The sequence below is a fragment of the Lactuca sativa genome, chromosome 1 (genome assembly GCF_002870075.4).
Source record: "Lactuca sativa cultivar Salinas chromosome 1, Lsat_Salinas_v11, whole genome shotgun sequence".
Lineage (NCBI taxonomy): Eukaryota > Viridiplantae > Streptophyta > Magnoliopsida > Asterales > Asteraceae > Lactuca > Lactuca sativa.
In genome coordinates this window covers 444,164-468,693 of record NC_056623.2, presented here as the reverse complement: position 1 = coordinate 468,693, position 24,530 = coordinate 444,164, and the positions used below count along the sequence as shown (strand labels likewise).

Sequence of the window (24,530 nt, the reverse complement as noted above, 5' to 3'; positions counted from 1 at the left end):
GGGGATCCGTAGTACTCACTAGTCAGCGAGAGGGTGTTGTGATGCTACGGGGAGCCGTAGTACTCACTAGTCAGCGAGAGGGTGTTGTGATGGTACGTGGAGCCGTAGTACTCACTAGCCAGCAAGAGGGTGTTGTGATGCTACGGGGACCCGTAGTATTCACTAGCCAGCAAGAGGGTGTTGTGATGCTACGGGGAGCCGTAGTACTCACTAGTCAGCGAGAGGATGTTGTGATGCTATGGGAAGCCGTAATATTCACTAGTCAGAGTATGGCGCAGAGGAGTTCTTAGGCTTAGGTAGCCTTATCGTTTGAGTCTTCGGAAGCCTGGTTACCGAACCAGGGGCGAGAAGGGGGTCTCCGTGTCAGTTGGGAATTGATATATCCTAGTTTGAGTGGGGATTGTCGTAATCAGAAGGAATTGGAGAGAACTTGTGTGCTTAAATTCACGAATCTTGGGTCATGAGTTGAGTACCAGATTGGAATTGAGTGGTTCCAAGCCTGCTGTTGAATCACACTCTTGAGCTTGAGTCTGGATTCGTTCGTGTGTTGAGTAGGTGAGATGAGGTTTCGGTTTTGTAAATGGGTTTCATTTTAAGGGACATCGATGTTCATCTGATTTATTTGACCGGAGTGGGTCAGTTCGTTGGTATGAGAATACTCGCAAGGCGTGTGGAACCAGTGGGTGGAAGATTATCAAGGGTCGGAAGCGAGACGATTTCGGTTGAGTTGTAGCACTCGCTTGGGATAAAGCGAACTTCGTGACTTGTGTGTCGCGATGAGCCGAGATAGTCATCATGAGGAGGAAGTCGGTGAGATGTTTTGGTTTGCAATGAGTAACCTTTGGAGGTTCATCTATTGGGTCGGGAGCTGACTTGGTGCTCAGTATTGAAGAGGAAAATCTAAGAGGAAGATGGGCTTATGTGTATGGGAGTTGGAGGATACTTCCAAGTGAGTGTGGTCTTTTCTTGTGTTTGAGGTCATATTTTTGGGATTTATTCTTTTCGATAAGTTCTGATAGTTGTTCAGGCGATGGGTCATTAGTGGGTTTTGACCTTTCCATTCCTCTTGAGTTTCACCGGGACCGATTAGAGAATCAGAGTTGATAGAGTGTTCTTAGAGTCTGTTAATCGATGAGAGATTAACATGATATTTTGTGAGGGTGGTCTGGTAGGGAGACAGACCACTAGAGTTTTCAAGTTCGGAAAGAGTCAGATCGAGTATCGCAGCGACAGTTGGGTTTGTCCTTCTTCGGGGTCGGGAGTGCCTGTTGGGATCAGGTGTTTTTGGAAAAGATTGTTGTATGATAAGAGGTCCTTTCAGTGGTGCTTTTCGGATTATCGGTTCGATCTATGTGTTTATAAGAAGCTATTTCGAGGGCGAAATCTAATTCAAGTGGGGGAGAATTGTAACATCCTGAAATTTAAGTATATCTCTTTAATCCTTCTTCTTTTCCAAGTTGTCAATATTAGCCCAAAATTGAAAAGGGTGATGAGTGGGTATGTTGGGCGTACTAAAGAGTACGTTGCGCGTACCCATGGGCGTACCTTTGACGCAGACTCTACCCAGGTACGTTGGGCGTACCACAGTTACGCTGGGCGTAATGGGCCCAGACTCAAAGCCCTAAATGAGACATGAGCACTATAAAAGGAATGCTATGGCCTCCATCCCAGCCACCATTTCCATAGAGTGAAACCCTAAAAGAGCTAATCCTTCGTTCTAAACTTGTGTGTGTGTGTGTGTAATTGAGCTTGAAAGAGCCACGGTGTGCTTGTGAAGAAGAAGAGAAGCCCTTGAAAAGGAATGATTGGAGTCCAAGCTGCTAGATCTTAGCTAAACTGAGTAGGGAGTTTCTCACAAAGGTAAAAAGCTTCAAAATTTACCACTCTTTTATTATTAACATCATATAAGAGCATTTTTAGGGTTTAAGTCCCAAAGGTGGAGAATTTTTTAGCAAAGGAACTCCATGGACCTTGATCTACCCCATTTCAATGTATTTTGTGTTGTAGATCCATAAAAATTCAATCTTGGACGTTAAGATTAAGTCATGCATGAGATTAGGGCTAAATGGGGAAAGAGGATATGTGTTTGAAGTGATTGGTGACCTTTACAGCCATGCAAAGGCTTAAAGGTTTCGACTTTATGGCTTAAGAGATAGTAGAGTGCCTGGATCTGAGATATGAGCTTATGTCTTAATCTATTCAGACCAAAAATCATCAAAGTATGATAGTGGGACTTACGTTGGGTGTAATCCCAGTACGCGCCGCGTAGGGGGTCGAGTTCCCCGATTTTGGATGACCGCGAAGTACGCCCTACTTACAGAGCTGGTACGCGCAGGGTACCTCCCTGCAGTTGACTTTCATTGACTTTTGAGGTTTGGTCAACATGTGGACTTTTGGACCATTAGAGGGGTAAAATGGTCTTTTAGCTTTCTGAGAGAACATAGGAAGGGATTAGTCTAGCCTTGAGAGCCGTTATTGATTTGAGATAATTACTTTATGTGATTAGGCGAGGGCTAGGCCATTGTTTTGAGTTTGGGGATATCGAGCATGTGAGTTACTAGACATCATATGAGGTGAGTCTTCTCACTATAAGTTACCTAGAGTGGTATTTATGTGTGACCGGAAGGTCTTATGTGCTTACATGAATTATGCATCTTGTCTATGTGATATTATGCTATGTGTTATTGTAGACCGGACCGGAAGGTCTAACGATTTATGAGGCTGGAAGGCTCGACCAGATTGGACCAGAGGGTCCAACGAGCTAGACCGGACTAGAGGGTCCAACGAGCTAGACCGGACCAGAGGGTCCAACAAGCTATGGGACTGGAGGGTCCCGCTTAGACACATGGGCGGGAGGGTCCTACCGAGTATAGCCTCGAGTGGCGAATTTGCTGTATATGGTATTTTTGGGAGCTCACTAAGCATTTATGCTTACTTTGTTATGTGATATGTGTTTCAGGTACTAGCGAGGATCTCGGGAAGGCGTTGGCATGATTTCCACACACTGACAGAGGACTTTGAATTTGAGATTCTAGGATATGTTTTACCATGATAACATTTGATACACTTGAGTTTTGAGATGATTATATGAGATATGTTATGTTTGAAAAATTAAAAATTGTTTTAAATTTTCACGTCGTTACAACATTGACACCCAACTCTCCCGGCTTGTCAATATGTGACTTCATCTCCAAGATGTGAGCACACATAGACCTTTCTTGCCAATAGGGCTTGAGTGACCTTGAACTTGAGGGTTAAGGAGAATAATTGGAGGAGGTGGAGGAAGAGAAGTATGATTTCCATGAGATTTGGGAAGATCATAGTTGTATAAACCAGACATATACAATGGGATAAATTCAAGTTAGTTGATTTAAGTCCTTAATAGAACACCCAATATGAAATATTAAGGCTAGGACCCAACACAATATTTTATAACTTGGAAGAGGGATGTCGTAATCCAAGCTGTTAAATATTTGAAGGTAGGAGAATGACGATTCACCAATTTCCACCATAAAAAACGAAATAAGTTATTAGGTTTTAATTGGATTTGAAACTCCTAGATCTTTTGAGATTCATTGAACTTTGCAATGACATGTTTCAATCTCGATTGTGCCCTCTCAAGTTTGTGACTGGGATGTCGAGGATCACAAACAAGGTGTGAATAACCATGCAAATATACTTGGTACTCTTAATTTTCATCACCTAATCGATGTGCCTGCGCTCCACCGATTCTATGATAAACCTTAAGCCACCCTTTGCCAACCTTGTTAAATCCAAGTTAGTGTGCTAGTTATCCACACACGCTCCACTAACGACTTAAGCAAAGTGCAAAGTGTAATTCATGGGTTAGCACCAAATTCAAATTTTACTAAAGTAATTAAGATTGGGAATTTATAAAAAAAAAGGTTTAGTTACTCTATATTTATCATTATACTTATAATGAGAATTATAGTCCTTGTCCTACCCGTTCGACTAACGACCCTCCACCAGTCAAAGAAGCGGTGGGTGAGAGTGGACACCCTTTAAGCTGCCATTTTATAGGCAACAACCTTATACCCCCTTATAGACCGACTTCGTGAATGAGGCCTACTAACGGTAAGACTGACTTGATCTTATACACACACACACACACATATATATATATATATATATATATATATATATATATATATATATATATATATGCATATATTATTAACTTATAATACTATAAAGTATAAGGGTAGAATTTGAACTTTTAAAATTCTAAGGGTTTAACTTGGAATTAAAGTATTCATGAGGAGAAACTTTACAAATTCTAAAACTTGAGGGCAAGTTTTGAACAATTCCATAAATTATGAGTTTAAAGCAGTTTTAATGAAAAACTCTTCAAGTTCTATAACTTGTGGACAAGTTATGGAAGACTTTGAAACATTTAAAAAAGTGAGACTCTTCATTTTCATAACTTATGGAAATCTTATGAGTTTTAATAATCATAAATGTGCCTTTTCATATAACTTGAGGACAAGTTACAAAAACACATATTATGAACACGTTTAGATCAATTTGGATTGAAAACATATTATCACATAACTTTTCTATTAATCTAAATCAACTCGTAAGAACAAGATAATTCAAATCAAACAATTTTCATGAAATTAGCCTAACCATTAAACTAAAACAAAACATGAATCTATTGACAATTATGTTTGAAATTGGATTACCATGAACATTACCACATCAAAAACAGGTTTACAAGTTCAAAAACAGCTTAGGGTAATGTTCCTACTCCCCTGCTTACCAACCTAACCCATTAAGCACTTAACTGTTTAAGTCAACATGCTAAACTCCCAGATCAGGTCCTAAGTGGCGACTTAATACGTAAAGTTGGAAACTTTACACCATTGCATGGCTTAATGGGGACCAATACTAAAAAAGAAGCTTAATAAGAACCTTAACACTTGCATAGACCAATATCTTACATACATATTGCATTTTTATGGACAAGGGTCCTCAATTGAGCTAAGATCTAACATCCATGGCTTCTGGAGTAGATAAAAAGCTCAACTTTAAATCAAAAGATCCAAAAATGCATAATAAACACCATAAGTTGGTTCTAGCACATAGAATCATCAAGATGAGAGCTTTTTTGTAACATCTTGACTCCCAGGTATTTATTTAGTATTATTTATTATTGAGACTTCATGTGTGACTCGACGAGTTGTGAGCCTAACTCATCAAGTAGATTCCGATTAGACAAAGTGGGTTTAATGATCGACTCGACGAGTCAGAGAGCTGACTCGCCGAGTTGGCATTATGAGGTGAAATCCTAAATCCCCGGGTTTGGGGCCTATTTAAGGAAATTTATGTCCTCATTTCCTCCTCACCGGCTACCCTATTCCCCTGAGTGAAACCCTAATCAGCCTTTGAGCTAAGAGAGAGTGTTAGAGCTTATATTTGAGTGTTTTGGTGAAGCGTTGGAAGAAGAATAAAGGAGATTCAAGCAAGGAACGAGGAAAGGTTGTGAGATCCAGTAATCATTCACTTGGAGCTTCTTTTGGAAGGTAAAAGTCGTCACCTTGCTCATCATGTTGTCTAGATCTTGTCAATGAGAAACTTTTGGGGCTTTTTCCATATTTCCTTAAGATTTGGTATGACTTGTGCTTGCCAAGCATTGAGACATCAGATCTGGACCTTGTGAGGTCCATAGAGTCCAAAGGTCCCAACTTTATCCAACCATAAATAGTTATTGTGCTTAAACACCTTGGTTAGAGCTTTTATTTGGCATTATGGAGCAAACATGCCATGAATGAACTTAAAGATCGAAGCTTTACGTGACATTTGACCCTTGGGAGGCTAGATCTATTGTTTGGAGTGATAGATCTTCCTTAAAACGTTTGAATGAGATTTTGACTTAAGCGACCTGGCGAGTCAAAGGGCTGACTCGACGAGTCGACTAGGGTTTTCCTCGATGAGTCTGGACATGGGTAACTCGGCAAGTTGACGGTATAACTCGACGAGTTGAGTTGGGTTTTCACGAGGTTCTGAAGGAACAAGGGGGGCTCGGCGAGTCACATAGATGCACTCGGCGAGTCAGGTCAACATGGATAGTTGACTCAAGTGCTTACTTATGTTGACTTTAGGGTTTGGTCAAGGAAAGGGTTATGGGGACCATAGAGGGGTAAAATGGTCTTTTACCCATCCTAAGAGTTTGAGAGAGAGATTTGATGGGTTTTAGTATACTACAACATCCTATGGTGCACATACAACCCTAAATACCTTGGATCTATGTTTTCACTAATTATACATGCAAATGGTTTCCAAGGCATTAAACTTATAACTATCATGCATTCTCATATACCAAATAAGATACTAGTTAGAGTAACATACCTTTTGTGTTGTAGCTTGATTCCATGGAGCTTAAGAGCCTAGTGCCTCCAATGTGACACCTCAAATGGTTCACACAACATCACCAACAACTTGGAACAACTTGAGAGAAAAGTCCTTATGCTCAAATCGGTTAGCCCTCTCATGTGAAACCCTTAGGTCCGATTTCTTAAGCCATGGGGTCCTTATATATTGTGGTTATTAGGGTTACACCATGTAACTCATGTCTTTCCATATTCTTCATGCTCCATGGGTTAAAACTTCCATGGACTATCCTCACATACTAGTACCATTTCATGTACCAAAGATCTCTTTATATAGTATGGAGGATTAGGGTTACATTCATGTAAACCCTATTACCCATGACCTTTCATTTCCATAAGATCCATGGGTTAAAAACTCCATGGACTATCCATGAAAGCTTAGCCCAACCTAATTGAACTTGGCCCATGTTATATATATATATATATATATATATATATATATATATATATATATATATATATATATAAGAGTCCATATTTAATTAGTTCCTTTTTTATCACTAAATTAATTCTTGATCAATACTAATTAAATAATATGATTCCATATTAATATATTAGAACTTATAATATATTAATGTAAATCATAAACATACTATTCTCAAAAGACTATCCATATAAATTGTTCTGGTGAAGTGCAACCCCAATGGACCATGCTACTCTCGGGCCAAATACATACCAATAATAGTTATGGGATTAGACATGTAATCCCACAAGATTAACCTAGTTTATTTCGAGTCGTGAATTAAGTGTTGATTAGCGATTATTATCTTATGTGATAGGCGGAGGCTAGTTCGAGATTCATGTACGAGATTATTACTTATTTGATTATGAGGTGAGTCTTCTCGCTATACTTACCATGAGTGGTATCTATTTGTGAATGAAGGGTCTCACATGTTATATTGAGTATTTTGATATCCTGCATTATGTCTTTGTGATTTATGTTGAGTATTATTATTATGAGCTTGTTGAGTTAGGACCAGAGGGTCCACCCAAGCTGTGGGACCGGTGGGTCTCAACTGAGACACATTGATCGAAAGGCCGTGTTGGGTTAGACTCGAGTGGCTAATGTGATGTGTTTGGTATTTTGGGGAACTCACTAAGCTTCGTGCTTACCATGTTATGTGTTTCAGGTACCTCTCAGGATCACGGGAAGGCGTCAGCTTGATTGTACACACACTTTAGTTGGAGATATGTTTTTGGAGGATCCTGGATTTGTGTTATAAACAGTTTTGGGACATGTGTGTTGATAAATTAATGATTGTGGGATTTTTGATATTTTAGAAATGAGATAATTGTGTTTTTAAATGAAAATTTTTGTTTGAAAATTTACGGTGTTACAAGTTGGTATCAGAGCCTTGGTTTGAGGGATTCCGATGCACCTCTGGGTGTGTTTGGTCTCAAACTGAGGATTTTGGAAAATTTTCAAAAGAAAGGATTTTTCTAAAATGAGAAAGAGCTTTAAGATAAAACGAGTTGGAGCAGTGTGTAAAATCAGCCAGAGCCCGAACGGTGATTTCCTAAAAATACCCTTATTTATTTGTGTTATGAGATATTTATGAGATATCAGACATGCATGCTAGAGAATAGGTTAGGTATTTCATATTCTAGGACTAGAGTTGCCTGATTTGTGATGCCTTAGCCTAGGAGATACTATTGATCAGTATTGTCTGTTATTTGCCCTGAGTATGTGCTGAATTTTGAGTTGAGGGTTAATCTAGGAGAGATACTTAGATGAGCATGCGAGTAGCCTACTGAGAGAGTAGTCTGATATTTGTGAGAGATAGAGTACTTGTGAATTAGAATCCTAGGAAGAGGACTTGGGGTGACTACATGTTAGGTGTGGAAGGTAGTATTGGGCCCGTACTACTGAAAGCACCAGATTGGTATGCAACCCAAGTAAGAATCCTTAGGATGCTAAGGAACAAGTAGGGATGAGTGGTCGAGTGTAAGTCTGCTCGAGCGAGTCTATAATGATTTTTGTGTTGTGTTTCAGAGACATCATGGTGGGTACACGCTACAACCTCGAGAGAAGTAGGACTAGCGATGATGAGATTTGCAGGATGATTCATGATGAGGTGGCCACAATCACTTGAGAGGCGATTCCTGAGATGTTTGGGTCTATTAAGACCACCCTGATCGAGACATTTGATGAGCGATATGCTACTATTACTAAGGCGGCTGCTGCTGCAGCTATCGCTGCTGCCAGGCCACAGGGAGGTGACTCGTTGCTGTTTCGAGAGTTCGGCAACATGAAGCCACCAAAGTTTGATGGGACACAGGATACGATTGCTGCAATGAGTTGGATCTATGATATTGAGGGACTATTTTACAAATGTTCTTGCCCAAAGCATTTGAGGGTTCAGCTCGCGTTGAACCAGCTTCGCTTGGGAGCGATAGACTGGTGGAAGTTTGTGACAGCCAGTTTTACTCCTGCAGAGCATACTGCAGTGACTTGGGAGAGGTTTATTTTGATGTTCCGAGATGAGTATGTTCCCCCGGTGGAGAGGGAACGGTTGGCCCAGGAGTTTCTGTCTCTCAAGCAAAAGACATAGTCGGTGACTGAGATTACACAAATGTTTCATGAGAGGGCGTTGTTCTGCCTTGAGCATGTGTCGACTGAGCAGGCATGCATGAGCCGGTATTTTAGCATTATGAGGAGGGATATTCAAGAGTTCATGGCGAACTCGTCTTATCGGACATTTGTTGAGCTTCAGGAAAATACCAGTAGGAGGGATATCGAGCTGGAGACTCAGGCCAGGGAGGAGTCGGAGTCTTAGGGGAGAGACCGGAGGCCGGCGTACTTGCAGCCAGCAGCAAAGCGGGCTAAGCCCGCTGATATGAGGACTGGGGGCCAGAAGGGCTGGACTTTTGGAAAGTGCGGCAAGAGTCACGAGGGGTCATGCTGAGCGGGGATTTGCTACAAATATGGCAAAGAGGGGCATATATGGCGAAGGATTGCCCCAAGGGGTTTTTAGTTTGCTTCCACTGCAACCAGACTGGCCATCGGAAGGTCGAATGCCCCCAACTTCTTTAGGGATCAGCATAGGGATCTACACCTACTGCTTTGTGTGCTACTGATAGTCGTCCGGTGAAGGCCAATGTTCCGAGGGCTCATGGGAGAGCTTTTCAGCTGACAGCGGAGGAGGTCCGCGCAACACCTGATGTTGTGGTTGGTACGTATTTCCTTATATATTTATTTTGAGATTTATTGTGCTTATTCTGTGTTCTATTTAGGTACTGATGTGTGCAAACTCACTTAGTTTTAAACCTACTTTTAATTATCAAATAACACACAAAAGGCAGTGAACCTATCAATTGTGGTATAGTTAAATAAGCAGGGTATCGATCACAGGGAACGGCAAATTAAAATTCAAAACTAATTTTATCTAAGTTAATTAATAAGTAGGGGTTTTATCTAGTTTTACAAGACTAGAAACTTACTAACTATTACTTACTTAAAAACTAGAAAACAAAATACTAACTAGATTCAATAAATGGAAGGGAACTTCTGTTTAGTTCAACTTAGTTGATTCTATGGTTGATTTCAAGGTAATGGTGCAATGGATTAATTCTTTCGTTGGTTACCGATTCAAGTGATTAGATTCGCATTCACTACACTAATCCTTAGCAAATAAACTAACTTAAACAGTGGCCAGTTGTCTAATTTAATTAGATTTACTAGATTAATTATTCGGGTTAATTTAGACTTGCAATAGTTAACTAATTTAATCTTTTAATTAACTTCTTGTTGATGGTCATCACACAAGCTTGCACATGAATTCACTCAATTTTCTTATTAATTCTAGTTTCATATTCATTAATCCTAGACATATGGCATAGTGATCACATAGCATATGAGGTTAATAATCAATAGATGTTCATGCTAATCAATTATCTTCCTATTAACAGAAAATTAATTATTATTCACACACAAGGTTCTTTAGCAAGCTAAAATAACAAAAATTCACCAACTTAGAATTAATCCTACCAATCAATCAAACCATATTGTCAACTTTGTATCCCCAAACAGAAGTCTAAAGGTTTTAGCTCATAATTGAAGTAAATAACAGCAAACAAACATAGTCAAATTGTTTAACCATAATGATAAAACAAAAGAATAAGTGGAATGATGAAATTTTGCCTCAATTCTTCTTCGGGATTGAATTCTATCTTCTCTCGTCGTCTTCTAGGGTTTTTCTGCCTTCTCAATCGCAGCTAAACTCTTCTGAATCCTTCCAGAATTTCCCTCTATCATTCTGAAGAGTTATCTCTATATATACGAATCGACTCGTCGAGTCAGGTGTCGACTCGTCGAGTCCATCTCTCAGTCTCCGTATTGTGATAAGTCTCTGGGATCCCGAGTCATTATCTTCTCGATTCTTCGATCGGACTCGCCGAGTAGTCGACCCTACTCGCCGAGTAGATATTATTTTTGGTGGTTTTCTTCTTTGTTCCATTCTTGATCTCTCAACCGCTTCTCCTGCTTCCTTCTGCTTCCGAGCTTCATTTTTGGACTGAAAATATAATTCAAACACTTTTAAGTACCTTTTGTCCATAAAATGCAATAATTTAGCTAATAAATGAATAAAAATCTATACTTAATATGAACTAAATATGCACATATCAAAATACCCCACACTTGACTTTTGCTTGCCCCAAGCAAAATTAAATTTTAAAACATTAGAATCACATATGACAACTCCAATCTAACCCAGCCATTATGCCAAGACCGCAACACATGCATTTGTGTCTAAATTTTTTCCTAAGGACCTCCCATACTCCAAATACTCACAATCCTCATAAACACTCGCCCACTCAACCCGTACTATGCTCATTTTATGCAACCCTCCGAATCCATCCGCAGAAAACCTCTTACCCTCAAGGTATTTTTAATTGAGCAACCCAAGCATACATAATCTAGAATTACACTTTTCGATACCACTATGGAGCTCTTTTGGAATTCTTCACTTCCTTTGATAATTGGATCTTTGATTTCTTTGAATTCACCACCTTTATTGATTTTTGGTATCTTCAACTTTTTGGATTTCTTGGAATTTTGATCTTTTGATCTTCACTTTAATTGCTCCAAAATTCTTACAACTTTTCTTGTAATTCTCTTTTTTTTTACATGTACCTCTCTTTTTTTACTCAAATCCCTACATGCTTAAGCAGGGGCGCTCAATCTCAACCTTTATTAGCTAACGATAACAATCTTCCTGGATACATTTCAGGTTTAGGCTGCTAAACATATTGCATCCCTCAGGCTGAGCAGGGTCGTGTTTTTGTCCCATGATTTCACTGGAATAAGGAAGCCACAAATGCACTAGAACGTATATAGGCTCAACTAAACATTTGGGTTTTCATGCAATTATCAACACAATTCTAACATGGAATCCTAATTTGCTTTTCCAAAATTTTCTAAATTAAGTCCTAAGTAATATTTTTGGTATGCAAATTTTTTTTAAAATTAATCTAAATTAAGACTCTAAATTTTCTAATATGTAACCAACCCCCTACCCCACACTTAATTAATGCAATGTCCTCATTGCATATTATGCATGATAAAAACATAAAAAGAGAATAAAGAGGGAATTGGAACAAACTCCCCTGGGATAGTAGTCGATAGGTTGGTCACTTTCATTTTAGCTCCAACTTCAATTGACTTTAGACATGGGAACATCTCATCCATGTCTTGGGTGTCAAAATCTCGTGTGGGTCGCTCCAAATACGCGGAAAAACAGTGTAAGATCTTCAGGAATCAATATGGGAAGAATAAATGATCAAGTGGTACTCTAATCAACATCATATCAGCAGTCCCCTTTGTTTAAAAATGAATGAATCGTCGAGTCATATATGTGACTCGTCGAGTATAAGCGCAGACATCTTCGTATGTGTGAGAATACTAGGCGACTCGTCGAGTCAGTTTAGTGCACTCGTCGAGTAGACCGCTGGACGAAAAAAATGGCATTCTGCATTTGTTCCAGCCTCCAATAAATCTTCAAAACTTTCTCCTCACTTCTGTACTTACTCGCTAATGTCCCTAAGGATCGGACTCGATACTTTGACTCTAATGCTTCCCTCTCTTGACTCTCTATCACTCTTATAACCCTTTTGACTCTAGAACTTTAACTCTCCTATGCAAGCATTCCTAATTCAATTTAGAAAAATAATCAAGGCAAACACACATTAAACAAAACAGTAAAAAGGTCTTAACACATTCAAACAAACCAAATAAAAAACAAAAACATAAAAATAGAAATTGAAAATTGTCTAATAGAAACGCAAATAAATTAATCCTCCTCCTCGGCATGATTCGGTGCTACTCCACTTCCTCCCGCACCACTCCTTGTTGTACTAATCACCTCGTCCCACGATGGAATATACGGAAAGTTACCGCCATCGATATGCGGTATGTTGAAGTGATCGAAAATCCGGATATGTGATTGATTGCTAAAATTGATTCCCCGCGCCATTTGATCTTGTAGCCGCCTCATCTCCACATTGTACCAATCCATTGGTACCTCTTCATTATCAACCGGAATCACCGGTGGCTCTTCCTCCACATCTCGCTCCCTCCTCGATGGGACCCTCCTTCCCGGTGCTTCGGGACCAACTACCGGATCATCATGCGGGATAGCATAATGACCACCACCATAGTCTTCAATAATCCTGGCCCGCCGGAAAAGAATTGGATTGAATGGAGGCGTAGGAATCATCATCATAAAGTTCCATGCACCACGGGTCATCAACCCAAACGAGTTGGCTAGCCGGGTGACAAACATACCACCATTAATTTGAGAAGTTTCACGATCCTTGACCGCACCCTCCGATAGATATGAAGCCAAACACCATGGAATATTGCAAAAGATGTCGGGTGTGATAATGCTCCATAAATAGAAGACATCAAGGTTAGAAACCTTGTCATCATCCTTCCTTTGGTTAATAGTGGATGAAATGAGACGATGAATAAGGCGGTGTGTAGGCGATCGAATGTTCCCCTCTTGCGCCGATTTCGGAATATAAACTTTGTTGCCAATCGTGTTCCACCACCCCGTGCTCGTAACTCCGTCGGGAAACACCATGTGGGATTGCTCCAAAAAGGCCCGAAAGATATCCGTTGAGACCAAGGGTTGGTCATAAATTCCCAATCGACAGGCAAGGTCGAGCACAAAACATTGATGAAATTCACCCCCAAGGCAGAAACTGAAACTTGCTGGGTGATAACAATCCACTGCCCCCGTGAAAGATACTGTGGAGAAGAAATCTAGGCATAACTCCAAATACACCGGCTCTTGAATTCGAAAGACCCGACCCCACCCCTCACAAATCATCGTTTCTCCTTTGTGGGTAAACTCCTTTAAAAGATAAGGAGCTAACTCCTCTTCATAGCGTACATTTTGCAACCAATCCCAATCTATCCTATTAGGCACGTATATTTCCTTCTTCCTTATGTCGGCTAACTTCTTCTTCCACTTCCGCATTGTTGAAGCGGACTCAATTTGTGGGAAATTCAACCAAGGAAAGTCCCCTTGGTGTCCCCCAGAACTTTGCCCCCTGCTGAACATTCTTTCTGCAAAACAAAGATACAAAACCCAGAAACATAGATTATAATTAAAAGACGTCATGCACATGTTCCCCGACTCGACTCGTCGAGTCCATGTACGACTCGGGGAGTCGCAAGAACTACACGAGTCAGTCGGCGGGTCGGTCTAAATTGGACCAGGAAATCTCAAAATTTCTTCCAGGGTTTTGTCTAGACATATGTATATACGGTATTTAGGCAAGAATAAACATGCAAAACATCATAATTCATGAAAAATCGAAACCCTAGAAATTTAATAATTTTCAAAATCAGTTTTTTCTATGCAATTTCCTTCATAGATAGCCTTAGAATCTTGCTTTTAACAGAAAAGAGGAAGAAATTTGTTACCTTTTTGTGATGGAACTTGAAAAAAATTGAAGAACAATGAAGAGGAAGATGAATGCTTGAGAGGGAATTGAGAGAGAGGCGCACGACGAGTGTGTGTAAAAACTGATTCTTTTAGGGTTAAAACCCTAGTTACCAGTTGTAAAAGTAATTCTTTTTATTATTTTTTTCTGTGAATAATACCGACTCGTCGAGTCGGGGTCAAACTCGGCGAGTCTGGTCGCGATGCCATTTTTTTCTGAAATCTATATGTACTCGTTGAGTCATGGGCAGACTCGGCGAGTCTCTTGCAAACAATTCAAAAAAAAATTTAAAATTCTTGTCATTTATTAAGAAAAGAAAATTTATTTCACCCCACACTTAGTCCATACGCACTCTCAAGCAGACATGTCCGATGATTTGGAAGATTAAAATTCTAAAAAAACGAAAAAATTTCAAACAAAACTCAAAAAGGTAAAAGAAAGCAAACTCTAAACAACGGGTTGCCTCCTGCCAAGCACTTCTTTTTAAGGAGTCGTTAGCTGGACTCCTTCTCGTCTACTTCTCATCATCTTCCAGCATTGGGAATGCATGCCTAGTCTTTTGTGGTTTGTACTTCGTTTTGTAAGCGTGGATCTTCTTTTTGTAAGCCCGTTTTGCTTCCTCTCTCTTCTTTTTCATAACATCATTCCCAGCTGCTTGGGCTTCCATTCTCCTCTTTTTCTTCTTCACCCCATTCGTTTTCACCTTCTTTTGCACTTCTTTTCCTTCAAATTGAATTACTTCGTATTTTGTGAAGGTGCGTGCTCTAGGTTTGGTAATGGATGGTTGATCAGCTTTCACACTCCTTTCTTTTGCCTCCCCTTCTTTTTCTATGCTCACCCCATCTTCAAGTGTAATTGCATTAAGACATGCTATATAGGCGTGTTGAACTTCCGTATCCATGTCTTCTTTTTTTGTTTGTTCTCCTAAAGAATGAGGAAAAATATCCAAATCCAAAGGACTAGCAACAAACATATCTAAATCGCCCAAGTTGTTATCAAATTCGACTGGACTCGTCGAGTCCAGTAAAGTGACTCGGCGAGTCTGGTCGTATTCCATCATTTCTTGGGTGTTTTCTGAGTCGGCTCCTTCCAGTAGCTTTTCTAACTCCTCCAAGTCCTTGTTAGCATCTCCATCCTCTCCAGAATGTAGCAGAAACTTGCTTGGATCTTCTTTTTGCAAAAGTGCAAGCTCTTTCTGTAGTATCTCATCCTCCAAATGGATAAATGAGATTTCTTCCTTTATTTCTTCTTCTTGCTTGGCTTCTGGTACAGCTCTAATCATTGTGAATTCGTCACCTACCCTTAATGTTAGTGTAGACTCACATACATCAATTAAGTCACATGCGGTGTTTAAAAATGATCTCCCCAAAATGATTGGAATTTTGGGGTCTTCTTCCATGTCAACCACCACAAAGTCTATCGGAAATATAAACTTGTCAAATTTAATAAGGAGATCCTCACAAACGCCTTGTGGATGAATTATTGTCTTGTCTTCCAAATGGATCTTCATATTTACCGGTCTTGGCTCTGGTAAATTCAACCTTTTAAAGAAAGAGAAAGGCATCAGATTGATGCTTGCACCCGAGTCGGTCAATGCTTGGGTGACAACTTCATTACCAAACTGGCACGGAATTATAATATTCCCCGGATCGCCTTTCTTTTCGGGTAGCTCACCCAATAGTATCTCCGCGACTTCAGCCAAATCTTTCCTAGCAGCAAAAAGACCTTTTAGCAAGTTGAAGTATTTGGGTGTCTGGAGCATCGTTTCCACAAATGGCACATTAACTTGTAGGGCTTTAACATGCTTCATGAAGGTTTTATATGCTTCAACTTTTTCCGCAGGCATGGCTTTAATTGGGTATGGAAAAGGAGGATTATATGGCTTTAAAGGACTGACAGTTTTATCATTCACGCATGGACTCGTCGAGTCCACTAGAGGGACTCGGCGAGTCAGATCGGGTTTTGCTGGAGCCGACTCTTCTGCCCTTTCTGTCTTCCTTTTGGAAATTCTTAGTGTATCTGTGAATATTTCTTCCTTGCTGGAGGTCACTGCACTCACATTCTCCATTCTTGGATTGGTTTCGGTATTACTTGGAAGTTGACCCGGTCTTCTTTCGTTCACTTGGTGTGCAAGTTGTCCCAGCTGTTTCTCAATGTTGAGGATGGATGCCTGCTGATTCCTTAGCATGTTTCTAGTCTCATGTATTGCAGCCTCGTGATCATTGTGTCTCTTTTCGGACGTGGCTATGAATCTAGTGAACATTTCTTCCAAATCAGCTTTCTTTTCTACCGGTTCTTCTCTTTGATATAGTCCCCTCTCCTTCTACTTGTATTTTTCCTCCTTAGCCTTCTTATACTCTTCGTATGGGAGCCATTCCTTCTTAGGTTTTCGCCAATTTTCGTCGTATCGATCGCCACTTGAATAGAAGACTTGAGCTTTCTTATTTCCATATTCATCCAAATCACAATCCTTTGTTAGATGGGGCCCTCTACAATTTTCACATCCCACCCTCATAGCATGGATTGTTTGATCCATTTTTGTCATTCTTCTATCAAGACTATCAAGCTTAGCTATCACCGCCGCTATGCTATCATTTGCCGCGTTCACTACTCCCCGACTTACTTCTTTTCTTGGATTGTGGTATTCTCTAGAGTGCTTAGACAATTCTTCAATTAGCTCCTTGATTACCGGGGGCGCCTTCTTCGTGAGCGGACCTTGAGAATCGAGTAATTCCCTTGTGGTGACATTGACTCCATCGTAGAAAATGGAGACCTCTTGTTGGCTATTAAGGTCGTGATGTGGGCAATTTCTAAGCAAACTCTTGTACCTTTCCCATGCTTCATATAGAGATTCTCCGGGCTGTTGCTCGAAGTTGGCAATTGCTTTCTTTAGCTTGGCTATTTTGGAGGGTGGACAAAAGTGATCTATGAACTCCTCTTTCATCTTGGCCCATGTGGTGACTGATCCGGGAGGAAGTGACTTTAGCCAATCCTTTGCAGCTCCTTTGAACGTGACTGGGAGCATGCGAAGAAGCTGGGTCTCGCGAGGGACATTCGGTACATTGAAGTAGTCGGCCACATCATTCACTTCGTCCAAGTGCTTGTAGGCGTCTTCGTGATCCTTCCCATAAAAAGGAATCTCCTTGAGTTGAGCGAGAATATGGCCTTTTAGTTCAAAAGTGGCGGTTGCGGGAATTGCGGGCTGCACAAGTCCCGGGCCGGTGTCATCGCGCATCCTCTTCTTCCATTCCCCCATGGGGACTTCATCGATATTAGCCATAGTGATGACTAAATCGTCTTCAAAATCAGAGTCGTGCTCGAATGTGGGTTCTTCTTCTTCCTCGGTCTCGTATTCGATATCTTTTCGAATTGGGTCTTCAATAGTCAAAGAGGCACTGGATGCTCCGGATTTGCTGCTCCTCTTCTTGCTGAAAACGGACTTGAGGTTTTTGAGTGGCGAGTTCTTTGAAGACGGATTTGCTGCTCCTCTTCTTGCTGAAAACGGATTTGATGCTCCGGATTTGCCTTTGCTCTTCCTTAGTGCGGATTCCGGGTCTTCAAGAGGGGGGACCAGAGGTGTATCAGATCCTCGGGTCATGAAACAACTGTATACAAAACAGAAAAACTCGTAAAAGGAACAAAAATAAAATAAAATATTAAAACTGAAACAGCGATGTACTCGCCGAGTCGGCACGAGTGCACTCGGCGAATTCAAGGCAAAAAAAAAATTCTAGTTACTCTAAAAACGGAATTTTATTAGAACTAATTCTACTTACTGAATTGCTTCTTAAATAACTTTGTGTGAGATAAATCCCACATAAAGGATCGATTAAATTAGAATTTAATGTTAATTTTTAGAACCGTTCCCCGGCAACGGCGCCAAAAACTTGATGTATGCAAACTCACTTAGTTTTAAACCTACTTTTAATTATCAAATAACACACAAAAGGCAGTGAACCTATCAATTGTGGTATAATTAAATAAGCAGGGTATCGATCACAGGGAACGGCAAATTAAAATTAAAAACTAATTTTATCTAAGTTAATTAATAAGTAGGGGTTTTATCTAGTTTTACAAGACTAGAAACTTACTAACTATTACTTACTTAAAAACTAGAAAACAAAATACTAACTAGATTCAATAAATGGAAGGGAACTTCTGTTTAGTTCAACTTAGTTGATTCTATGGTTGATTTCAAGGTAATGGTGCAATGGATTAATTCTTTCGTTGGTTACCGATTCAAGTGATTAGATTCGCATTCACTACACTAATCCTTAGCAAATATGTAACGACCGAAAAATACAACCAATTTTAATTTTTCAAAACCATCTCGATTCCATTAAATCTTTACAAAAAGGTTTTCAATACAAAAGATTTAACGTGTTCCCAGAATCACAATACAACAAAATCATGAGGAGCGGTACGATCATGCCTTCGCCTTGCCACAGTCTCCTGAAGAACCTGAAAAACATGAAATCACAACTGTAAGCCCGAAAGCTTAGTGGGATATCCCCAAAATACCAACCACAAATACCATACACGCATAACATGCCATAACATATCCGATCACAGAACAGCCATGCACTTCGGGTCTACTGTGTGACTGGTCCGCCGCACCGGCCTACAGTCCACCTGGTCCACCCTCCGAGTCTATCCACATACATCGAGTCTGCAGTGTGATTGGTCCGCCCGTTCCCGGGCCTTCAATCCACCTGGTCCACTCTCTGAGTCTACAGTATGACTGGTCCGCCCGCACCGGGCCTTCAGTCTCTCTGGTCCACTCTCCGAGCCTTCGGCACGTCTGGTCCGCCCTTTCGAGGCCTACAGCCTATCGGGGCCGCTCGCTGGGCCTTCGGGACAACCGGTCCGCCCTGGGTATCTTGGCCTACCGCACACAGCAGGACCCGCCTCAACCCAACTCCAGTCCAACAATCATGTGCACATATACATACAATCATATAGCAATTCACAGTCAACAAGCAGATCAACAGATCACATAGCATATCATCCCCCTAACCAGGATACCGACCTAACAGGTCACTAGCATAGAATCACCCTATCTCTCAGGATACCGATCTCAAACAGGTCTCTATATACCATCCTAGCTCTCAGGATGCAAACATAACATAGCAACAACATAACAACAACTACCCGGAACTCAATCCGATAAGGGTCGGCCTTGGTGCCTTAGACCCTATTGATATAGTGAGGATAACTCACCTCGAAACTGCCGACCGAACAGATAACCCGAACTGCTCCGATCACTGATACGATCTCCACCACTGGACAACCGCCAATGCACTGAACTCAAAACAACAATCAACAATTACCAAAATACCCCTGGAAACCACTGGTCAACCCTTGGTCAAAGACAAGGTCAAAGTCAACCCCTGACTGACCCTACTCGCCGAGTCAACCCGATGACTCGCCGAGTTCCCATAATCAGAACTTCCTTCAAACCGCGACCTAACTCGCCGAGTCACCCCGAGACTCGTCGAGTTCAACAACTCTGAGTCCACTCGCACACAACTCACCGAGTCATCCCTTGACTCACCGATTCTCGACTCGACCAGGAAATATTGGGACTCTTCGAAAAGACTCGCCGAGCCCAAGAACAGACTCGCCGAGTCTAAGGCTAACTTCAACCTACTCGCCGAGTTGTTCATACAACTCGCCGAGTTCCAGGCAATCTTCAAGCAACTCGTCGAGTCCACCCATGTGACTCGCCGAGTACCACCGGTCTGAATCCATACAAAAACACTCCAGGCCATGCAATTGCTCCAAAACATAGATCTAGCCTCCTACAACTCATCCATCACGTAAAGTGGCAAACTTTACGTGAATCCAAAGAGATCTATGCATTTTACACATTAGGGCTAAGGTTTGGGACAAGATAAATTCATCCAACACTCAACACAGGGACTTTCATGCCTTCTAACTCTTCTCCATCCCAGATCCGAGGTAGCAACCTCAGATCCAGCCTCTAAACTCCAATACATCCAAAGGATATGATCTCAACACCCCCAAAATGAAGAATCTAGACAATAGCAGCTCAAACAATGGAAAGATACCTCAAAAGGAAGCTCTAGAAGAAGATTATCCCGAATCCTTGCAAAGCCCTTTGATCCAAGCCTCTTCTTCTTTGGAATCTCTTCAACAACCACCTCTGCAAGCTCTAATTGCTCAATAATGGTGCTTCTCCACGATTTTAGGGTTTCTGGAACTCAAGGGGGAACAAAGAGGCTGGGAGGAAAACATAATGATCTTTATATAGGGCTCAACCCCGAGAATTAGGGTTTTCTCCACTCAGCGCCTACTCGCCGAGTCCATCTCACTGACTCGCCGAGTTGGCTACTTAACACGCGGCCCAGTCGCGACTCTACTCGCCGAGTCCACCCATGGACGCGCCGAGTCACTCTCCCAATTCACTCTTTTAGCCCTTCTACTCTACTCTTGATATTTCGGGATGTTACAATTCTCCCCCACTTAAATTAGGCTTCGTCCTCGAAGCCTACAACAATTCAATCCCAATGATACTCCCACAATGTGCTGCCTGGCCTTAACCGGGCCAAGTCCCTCAAGGCATACCCATCGAAACTCAAACACACTTTCTCTTTCCTTACGGTATCCTGACCACCATCTCGAGCCGGGCACCGGCTGTACCCTGTGATAATCACCCTCAACAACCGAGAATTATCCAAGACGCATCACTGACCCAAATCTCAACATTCACTCGACCCATAAGGGCTTAGAAAGCCATGAACCATCGGATCCCCGGTCCGAATCCCACTCTATCCATTCTGCGACGACGGAAAGACCCATTCTCAATCTCAGAGCAACTCCCACAAGTTCTCCTCTTGCACTCACATACACATGTTGAACTTCTCCGGCACCCTCAGGTTGGGAAAAACCTGATACACTGATGATATCCTCCAACATCCCCCAGGATGAGACACTAATACATATCCAATACCCTGATCAGAATCACACTGAGAGCCCAAGACTCTCCCGCCGCATCCCTTCCGAGCCTCTTGGCTCTACACCTGTGGAATTCCTCCGCAACCTCAGCAGACATCCCAAACCGGATGAGCTTCTATTCCACTGCCGCAAACACGCTGCTCAAAAACCATACTCGAATTACTCTAATCATAACTCTGCTCTGCTGCTTTCACTTCCGTGAACTTGCACTCCCTCTCGGAGTTACACACCTCTCTCACTTCCTTTTCCAAGGAATCCACTTGGCCATATTACCACTCCAACAAGTGCCACTGTGCTCGCCCAACGCTACACCACCCCTTGCGTATCCGCTATCCGTCCAACACATATACTCTGACTCTCATCGCAGGGACTCTCAAGCCCATGCACTATCTCCACTAATCAAGATCACTACCCGGGGCCAGAACTTCTAATGCAAACGCACTGCAACGAACACAATCCATATCCTCAAACTAATCCCACGATACCGCCAGAGTCTTCAGCATGACTGGACCGCCTCACCAGGCCTTCAGCCCATCTGGACCACTCTCTCAGAACCCTCAGCCAATCTGGACCGCTCTCAGTGCCTTCAGTTTGGCTGGACCGTTCTCCGAGCCTTCGGTCTGACTGGTACGCCTTCCGGCCTTCAGTCTATCCGGACCGCTCAACTAACATTCCACATTCCGAGCTATCCCCCTCGGAAGTTCTCTCCTGCTTACCGTTCTAGCCCTTAAGGGGTTCCGAACTCTAACTCTATCATACATACTCGATCCCGGCCTGCTCCCAACCCTCACAATCAAATGCCCTAGGTCTGTATCCCCCCCCCCCCGCATGCTCGATACTCACTCCTATCAACCTATACTCTGGATGACAGAACACTTGCTGAATCCCAACAACTAAGCACTTTCGATTACTCATCGATCTCCCGGAGAATTCTCCAATTCTCCCCTACTTGGGCACTAACTATCAACCACCGGTCGCCATCACCGACCTCCTAGAACAACTCTTGCACAAAGAAAACACTTACACGCGGACTGCTTCCCACAAGCATAAACAACCTCAACGAGATCTCACATCAACACTGATCAACCTGCTCGAAAGAAACTCAATCTACATCTAACCACTCCTCAGAAAGCAGATGCTACCCGGCCTGCAACCCAATGTCGGGTTCCCACTAATAATCCTCACGAATGATAACCAACGGAATTCCCAAAACAATAACCCATAACCAAAACTACAACCCGCAAAAGACGAATACCACATCGAAAACCACACAAAGATACCAACACAAAACAATACACCACAATAATCACAGGATAACAAGACATCAAGAAAGAAACATACCCGCAGCTGCATCCGGCACTGCCCTGACCTCCTCTGCTACAAGCTGAAAAGCACGACCCTGAGCCCTTGGGGGCTCTGCTCCACCCTGACCTCCACCTGTGATCCTCAAAGTGGCCGGTGCTGGAGCCTGCACCGGTCCTGCAACAAGCTGTGGACAGTTGACCCTCAAATGCCCAACCTGATCACACTGATAGAAAATCCTCAAATCCCGAACTGGCGCTGCCTGCCGACAATCCCTCGCATAGTGCCCCTCCTTTCCGCACTTGCGGCATGCACCACCAAACCTACAAACCCCGGTGTGACCCCTCCCACACTTCCCGCAAGTGTGACTGCTCAGATCCCCCACTCTAACATCAACGGTCTTGGACCGTTTCGGCGCCGGCTGCGACTACACCGGAGCCTGCCTCAGCTCACGCAACTGCAACTCAATCTCTAACTCACGCCGCCTAGCGGCCTCCTGAAACTCCAACAATGTCCCGCACCTCTGCGCAGACACAAACTGCCTGATGTCCCTCTTGAGCATGCTCAGATATCGAGACATCTGAGCCTGCTCCGAAGCAAACTCTGGGCAAAACATCGCCCTCTCAGTGAACATCCTGGTGATCTCAGTCACCGACTCCGAATCCTGCTTCAGCTCAAGGAACTCCTGAGCCAATCTCTCCCTCTCAACCTGCGGAACATAACGAGTGACGAATATCTCTCGGAACTGATCCCATGATACCATAGCCCTCTGCGCATCCGAATATGACCCCGTGGTCAATCTCCACCAATCCTTCGCCCCGAGCCTCAACAGGTTCAGAGCACACCTCACCCTCTGATCAGCAGGGCATGAACACGTGAAGAAACACCCCTCCACGTCTGATAACCACCTCATAGCAACAATCGGGTCCTGAATTCCATCGAATGTGGGAGGCTTCGTATTAGCGAAGTCCCGATACTGAAATCCCCGACTAGATCCTCCCCCTTCCGCTGCTACAGCCGCTGTAGCCGCCGCGGCAGCCGTCTTAGTGAGAGCCGCATAGCGCTCATCAAAATACTCAACCATGGCGGTCTTGATCGACCCAAACAACTCCGGCAACTCAGCCCGGAACAACTCAGCAATCTCATCACACAGGATCTCACGAATCCTCGCATCCAACTCGCTCGTGCTCATCTGAACGATAACCTCGGGCGGCATCGATCCGCCCGGAACCCTCTTTCCAGCTCCCGATCCTGACCCGGATCCACTCTCATCATGCCTCGGAATCTCCATACTGAAAAACACCACACAAAATCTCAGACTCTTCCCACAACCTGGGATCCAACTCTCTCTCAACCCAACCCTAGAGATCATGGTTTCCCTGATACGCGTATGGGTCCTGTGCTTTCAGTAGTACGGGCCCATACTACCTTCCACACCTACCCATATTTGTATGAAGTGCTACCACAACGCCCTAGAGAAACATGCATAACAACGCTCAACCCTCACCACTAGAGGAACACTGAAAATATCCGATAAGGAACCCTAGGCTACAGGCATCACAAATCAGGCAACATATTATGAAATCCTGAAGATCCCTAGCCTATCACTAGCATGCTGTTCTATCAACGCTCAAAAACACATAACATGCATGGTATTTTGGGGTTACTTACTAGCTCCGGCTGATCGTACCTCCGTGTCCTCCCTTACTCATTTTGAAAACCATTTTAAATACTCTTTTGAAAACTTTCCTCGATTTGAGACTGGAGTCACACGAATGTTCCTCCAATTCACTCAAACCAAGGCTCTGATACCAACTTGTAACGACCGAAAAATACAACCAATTTTAATTTTTCAAAAACATCTCGATTCCATTAAATCTTTACAAAAAG

General features: G+C 42.5%; 1 non-coding gene across 1 annotated transcript; it reads left to right on the top strand.

Moving 5' to 3' along the window:
* The first annotated feature begins 17,149 nt into the window (after positions 1-17,149).
* LOC128131457 (small nucleolar RNA R71) lies at positions 17,150-17,256 on the top strand. The gene has a single exon (XR_008229375.1). It is a non-coding gene; the product is annotated as a small nucleolar RNA R71 (small nucleolar RNA).
* The last annotated feature ends 7,274 nt before the right edge of the window (positions 17,257-24,530 follow it).